We start from the raw sequence: 7,066 nt of genomic DNA on the forward strand, positions 1-7,066 counted from the left end.
ACCCCAGATGTAGATTCTTTTCACTCTGAACCAACTCAGCAAACCCCAGAGCCCATCCCTAAGCTCCAAGAGGCAGCAGTGGACAAACAGAGCTTCCTTTCCCCAAAGCCAGCCCAGAACCGCCGGTGGGGGTCCATCACTGCCCAGTCCCCTCCTCAGGACAGCCTTGTGACTTGGGTCACTTATGTCAAGGTGTTTGAAGAAGTGAGATTCGCCCTCGATCTGGGTGAAGGCCTGAGTCCCCCGATCCTCTAGAGGCTGTGATCTGGGTGATGACTGGAAGGATGTGGAAAAGCCACCCACACCACGTCTCTGACCCCAAAACGCCACTCCCTGGCCTACAATTCCACTTGGAGAGAATAGCGCCTCTGAGTGCGTGACGACTCACGTAGCACCCTTTAAGCAGAAAACACTTGATTTTGTACTTGCCTTGAGAATGGTGTGTGCCCACACACAGTAGGTGCACAGTAATTTATCGACTTGGGGGCTACACACTATGTGGAGCAAAGTCTTTGTGCTCAAGGAGCTTAGTTTATTTCGTTTGTTTGTTTCCATTGGTTGCCATTTGATCCTTCATTGAGATGTTTTCCCTTGTTGTTATTGTTCACTAGCTGGGCATTCACCGCATCACTATTGATGTCATCTATGATGTCATGAGGGTGGCGGCCATCAGCATTGCAGCCCACGGACTGGGCAGTCCCCGGGATCTCTTTAATGGTTCCAGAGAGTTCTCCAGCTAAAGATCGGCACCGCATCTGTTGGGCAATGTTGATGCTCTCATCAAAAGTGATATTTCCACCGTGCTTACTGTTTTTCTGCTCCTTTCTGTCTCTTGGTGGTTCCTTGAGGGCTTTGATAATCAGGGCAGAGGCAGGAAGGTGCCACTTCAATCTGGGGCTGTCTGTTCTGAATGGTCAGTTTCACCGTAATCCGTAGACCCTTCCAGTCACCAGTTGCCTTGGCGATGGCATCACCAACCCTTTTTTTGGAGACAGACCCAGGGGGCCGATCTTTGGGACCAGGGCAGACCCTGCACTGACTTCTCCACCAGTGCGCCTCAGGTATACGACTTGGATCTCGTTGCGGTTGAAGGGAGACAGCCTGGTGGAAGTGGCTAGTGTTGAATGAACTCAGATTCAGGACGACCGAAGACAGTTGCACCTTCGCCCCCTCCAAACCGAAAGCCAAAACGCTCAAGGAGTTTATACTTTAAGGAAAGGAGTGCATTCACATGCCCTAAGCGGTTTTGCCCTGAAGACTTTGCCGGCAGTGCTGGCGTCCGCAGACATTACGAGTTGATTCCAGCACCTGCCCCTGACCTGAGCCAGCCTCTGCTCATCTTCCACCTGGCTCTCAGCCCGTCATCCCCAGAGTGCTGATGGGTCCCCGGCGCAACCCTGACCCTGTGGGGATCGAGGCCTGGGGGGAAGCCAAGAGAGGGGAGGGGAGGGGAGTCCCGCAGGCCTCCGTGCCAGGGAGCATTTGTGCGTTGAGTCAGGATCAAACGTTGATGCGTCTGCATCTGGGGTGAGCATAAAGGGGAAACTGACGTGGAAACAGGTACTTAAAACACAGCAATATGGGAACTGGACCTCAGAGGGCGTGAGTTAGGACTGACCCCTAACCTAGGTGGTGGTGCGGGGGGCGGGGGCTCAGCAGGAGAGGCTCTGGGGAAATAGCATTGCAGGTGGGTAAATCCCAAGGTGGGGCCTTGGTGGGGATTTGTACCTTATCCTGTAGGCACCCCCCTCCTGCCTTTCCGGTTCTCTTTTCCCTTCTCAGAGCTTCCTTCGGGGGATTTGCTCCACTTGCTGGGCCTCTGTTCCTGCCTTCCCTCCCCAAGTCTTGGGCAAAGGGGGTCCACACGGGGGGCCTTGCTGCCCGCAGCTGCTGTGTGTCAGGACTGTTCCCGGTCGTGCCCTCTGCAGCCCTGGGCCCCCACGGAGCCCTTCTCCCCTGCCTGCAGCCTGCCCGGGGCAGTCTGTTTTCCCTCCTTGGGGCAGAGGCGAAGCTTGTTTTTCTTCCCCGCTCAGGAATTGCGCCTCAGAAACACACAATGCAGCTGTTAAAATATCTGGGTCTGGCGGGGCGGCCGCACAGCGGGCCCCTTGTCCGCCTCGCAGACAGCGGCCTCCTCATGGGAGCCAAGTTGGGAGCTTGCCTCTGCTGGCGCTGTGCTGGTTGGGGGCGGGGGGGCGGGGGTGAGAGAGAGACCCCGGTCCTCCGGAGCTTCTGCTGCTCTCCATGGAGGTGGACTTCGACACGGAGGAAGGGGATGGACCATAGGCCTTTGCAGTCAAGCAGGATGGCACATTACACAAAGGTGCCAACCTGAGAGCTTGCACGTGAGACCCCAGAGGCACAGGCACTTGGGCGTGTAGAGGGAGAGAGAGGAAGGGGCTGTGACGGGGCCGCCTCGTCCAGTCCCTGACAGCCCCTCCTGTGGGTGGGTTGGCCCCCCAGCCCGGCCCGGGACGGGTCTTCCTGCCGCAGGTGGGCAGCCTTGCCTGGGCTGACAGGATACTGCAACGAACGTTCGTTTGAGCTGGGGCACGCATGTGCTTCTGATCCTTACCTTGAGGGAGGTGCTGTGTCACCCCCATTACACAGGTGGGAAAACTGAGGCTCAGTGAGAAGTATGTTCTTGTCCGTAGCTCGATGTGGAGCTGGGATTCTAGTGTGGTCAGTTTTCTCCAGAGTCCTCGCTCAGCGTGCTCTCTCTGCACGTGCCTGCAAAGGATATGAGCGGGGAGTGTTGTGAAAGTTTCAGAAGCAGCACGGGGAGGTTGGTCGGGTCCGAGCAGGACCCTGGGTGGGAGTCCATTAGGGCAGGCTTCCTGGGTTTTACAGCACGGCTTCCTTGTGTAGAGCAGAGAGGAAAGAATGTTCTGGGCAGGACAGCATGAGGATGATACAAGGCCAGGGGGCATGGACGTGACCTGGTACTTTGAGGGAAAAAACCCAAATGCAAGCGAAAGGCCATTTCGATGCCATCTGAAGTGTCAATCATGAAGTAGCTCTTACCCGTATCTTCCCAGGAAAGAAAAAAAAAAGCCTCTTGCCCAGCTCCAGTCCTGATACCCATCTCTCCTTATCTGAGGCTGGCTGCCCCGGCAGGGGCCCGCATTTCCCATCAGGGCCCTCCCTGGCTGCCGTTCCGGCCCAGCAAGTCAGTGAATTAGGGTTAATTATCTGTTTTCCTGAAAGCCAGCGAGCCCAGGGGCTGGGCAAATTAGGGAGCTTTCGTATTTGGAAAAATCCATTCGAGGAGTGATAAAGAAGCAGGTGCACCCGCTAGGAGAGTGATGTTTGCCTGGTGCCCCACCCTGGCCATGATGGGAGGGTGAGGGTTTTGCCCCCATCCCCCAGCTCTTCAGGCCTCTAGTCTGAAGCCTCTGGAAGCAGCTGGGATGGTTGGTGGGAGCCGGGCTGGCCCTGTTGCATGGCCGAAGCGGGTTCGAGACCCAGGAAGCAAGGAAGTGCATTCTTCCTAAACCTGCCTCCCTCTGGCCTGCCCTTCCCAGAGACCCTGTCAGGGCCTGCAGCTCCCCCTCGACCTGGTCTGTCCCTTGCTCCTCTCTCCCTGTGAGAATGCTCCCCTTTCTTTTTCCTCTCTGCCCACAGTGTGCCCAGAGCACATGCCCAGGCCATTCATTCCCTGCCCCTGGAGTGCCCTTCCCTCTCCCCTCTGCAGGCCAAGGTCAAGACCTTTCATTCCCTGTCTTGAAGCCACAAGGCAGATCCGTGGTCATCTGTAAGCCCCCTCTGACGTCCCCAGTCAGTAGTCCTGAGCTTCTCCGGCCCGAAAGTCCCTGCTACTTACTTGGCATTTGTCACAGACCGGCTTAGACTTCGGTGAACTCTATAAACTGCTTTGTGCCTTTTGACCCCTCTGTGATATTCCTTGCACGTGGCGGGCATCGACACACTCAGCAGATTTGGTTGGAGTAAAAACACGTGTGGCCTTCAGAATGCAACGGGCCTGCATTGGAACAGCAGTGCTGCTACGTGTTAACTCTGTGACTTTGGGCAGGTTGCTCACCCTCTCTGGGCCTGGGTTTCATTGTAAAGCAAGGATCATATCGGCCCCTCAAGGGTTACGGTGGCTGGCACTGTGATCACGCGACGAGAGGAGCTCTCCTCGTGTGGGCACCTACAGGTGCTGGAAGCTTCTGATCTTTCCTTTCTCCGGTAATGTGGCTCCTAGTAGGTGGGACGCTGCTGGGCAGAGCAGGGGACCAAGGAATGATAGAGCAGTTCGAGGGACTCTTCTTCCTCTGTGCCACATAGTAAGTAGCGAGAGCCCCACATGGTGTATCCGTGGGGAGGGCGGGGGTTCTAGAAGAACGCTTTTTTTTTTTTCCAGTTGTGTCCTCTTTTGCTGTCCCCACAGTGCACCCAGCAGCAGGCTGGACAGTATGTGCCACACGCACGTGGAGACAGGGGTCTGTGCCTGGTAAGGAGCAGCTACCATGTGCCGGCACCCTGCGCGCATTGATACGTGCGAAGTTCCCGATCACCTTGGGAGGGACTGTACGACCTCTCACTGTCCACGGGCTCAGGGAGCTGGGACCCCATGGTCTGGCCTCTTATCCCATATCTAACCAGGCCAGGGTCCCAGGGATCTCCTGCAGGCTCTGATTTCCCCTTCCAAGATTGCTCTCCCCCAGGGGCCTGTGGGCACCGCCGGCCAGGATGGTACCAGGGGGCCAGCCCAGGCAGGAGTGTGTGGTCCTCCCCAAGTCACCGGAAGAGGGAGGAGCCAAGGGACAGGGCAGAGGCATGGCTGTGTCTTCCCCCACCCCCTCTGGTGGTGGGAAGTCAGTCACATCTCCAGCCCTGCCTGGACCCAGGCCTGGAGCCCCTCGTCTGGGTTTTGTTAGAGATGGTTTGCTGCTTGCTGGGTCCCAGTGGAGCTGTGTCGCAGAGGCTCTGAGCCCACATGCAGAGACAAGGCAGGTGGACAGAGAAGGCAGAAGCAGATGCAGCTTAGGCCTGAGGTCCTACAGGCAGGTGCAAGTACGCAGAAGCCCCAGCTGCCACCCTGGGCCACTGCAGGCAGGTGATGTCTTCTTGGAGATGAGTGCCTGCCTGGCCAGCCCCCACCGGGGACCCAGTGTTTGTGGGGCTGCTGCTGTGACTTGTGTTAACAACCATCCTGGGAAGGTTGACTGTCCTCTCAACCACCCTGGGAGGTAGGAAGGAGACTCCGTGTTCCAGGGGAGGACACGGAGGCTCAGAGAGGGGAAGTAACACCGCCAAAGACACACAGCTGATGTGGACTGCACTGGTCCAAGCCTATGCACGTCTCATGCTGGGAGAATAAAATGCATACCTGTTTTAAAATAGGATTATTTTATCTCCTGCTGTGAAGGGCAAGCAGGGGGTTCCCGGCTTGGTATAGTCCTGGGGAACGCTCACCCCACCCACTCCCTCTTCCCCTACAAGACGGGGGGAGTAAGTGTCAGCTTGGGCCCAGGTAGGGCAGTGGGGCTGCGAGGACGCACACATCCTCATGCCTCCCACCTGGAGAGTCAGTTGTGTGGCTGGCCTCTGCCCTGTGGTCTTGGACTGGCACTCCCTGGGTCCAGATGGCAGTGCCCAAGTGATAGGAGAGCCAATGGCTGGTTCTCGGTCACTCGGGGTGGGTACAGGATGCGGCCTCAGGACCTTGGGGCCACAACTGGGGCGGGGGAGTCTGCCGGTCTCTTTTGAGTCATAACGAGCTTGTAATTATCGTTATCTTTAATCTTTGCTGCACTGACAGTGCGTCTTTCACTTCGGGAAATTTCACCTGTTTTATCTCATTTGATCTTAAAAATAAGTCCGATCAAGGCAGGGCAGGTACTTATTATCTCCGGTGTATTTGTGTGTGTGGGTCTGTGTGTCTCTGCATGTAACTGCGTGTGCTGCGTGTGGCTGTGTGTGTGAATGCATGTGTGTGTGGTATGGGATCATCTGTGCACATGTGACCGGGTGCTTGTGCACGCGTGTGGCTGTGCATGTGGTCGTGGTTGCTGCGTGTGCCCTTGCGTGTCCCTGCGTGTGGGGTCTGGGTGCACACGCGGCACGGCCGAGATCAGAGGAGGTGAGAACCCCACGGCCCTGAGGTGGCTGCGAGGGCTGGGAGGCGAGGTTTCATCTCTCTCCTGGAGATTGATTTCGCCTGGGGAAGACGCTCTAATTCCTGTGACTCACTCGTTAGAGGAGTTCAAAGCAGCCAGGTGGCGGGAGGGTGTCTGGGATTGCAGGTTTCGGAGTGATTCGCTCATTCTGCTCTGATTATTAATTTATTCTTCAAGCTAGTCCTTTCCCTGAGAGTTCTTAACCTCTTCTGTGCCGTGGACCCCTCCCCGGAATGAGGAAGCATAGAGTAAAAACATAGAACACAGAGAATAAAATGCAGAGAATAAAAACACATGGGGTGGGTTACGGGAGAAACCGATGCTATTGAAAGCAATAACCAAATGTTAAAGGCGCCACGTCTGTGCTATAGTCATGCGTGGGCTCCCTTGCCGGCTCAGGCTGCAAGGTCACTGGGGTCTAATGGTGACCTTAAGCTGTGGTGAGCACAGGTGATGCTCTGTGCCATGGCATGAACACATCTGTGACGTGTGCTGGTGGCAGGCTCAGAGGCACTGTGGCTCGTCCATGCCCGTGCCTGAGGGACACCAACTTCCACTTCCAAGTTAGTAGAGGTAAAAATGTATTTTTTCCCTCGGGGTCATGCAGCCTTGCATTAACTGGAACTTGTAAATTATTTGGAATAATTTGTAAATGATCTGGAAGCCACCTTGTAAGTGGCACCCCCGTGAAGGTTTCTCTAAACCCGTCTGTGCATCACAAATACCCATGGAACTTTTTACAGAACGTCATATTTTGTCCCTGACCTTCTGCCGGGACCTGTGGAATCAGAGTCTCGGGGAGAGGGTCCAGGGATGCCTGCAGGGCTTCTCGGGGATGCCAGGACCCCCGGGAGGTGCCGAGGCCCTCGAGGGCAGGTGACTAGTGCAAAGGGGCTCCTCCTGGCCTCGGGTCCAGCACGTCCCCTTCCCTTAGCAGAACC

The 7,066-nt window shown here is 56.3% G+C and overlaps 1 pseudogene; it reads right to left on the reverse strand.

Moving 5' to 3' along the window:
• Window positions 1-527: 527 nt before the first annotated feature.
• Window positions 528-4,578, reverse strand: LOC124514228 (60S ribosomal protein L12-like; annotated as a pseudogene).
• Window positions 4,579-7,066: the final 2,488 nt, after the last annotated feature.

The sequence above is a fragment of the Lynx rufus genome, unplaced genomic scaffold (assembly GCF_022079265.1).
Source record: "Lynx rufus isolate CCGP_SWC_20201006 ecotype Redwood Valley unplaced genomic scaffold, mLynRuf1.p SCAF_2, whole genome shotgun sequence".
Lineage (NCBI taxonomy): Eukaryota > Metazoa > Chordata > Mammalia > Carnivora > Felidae > Lynx > Lynx rufus.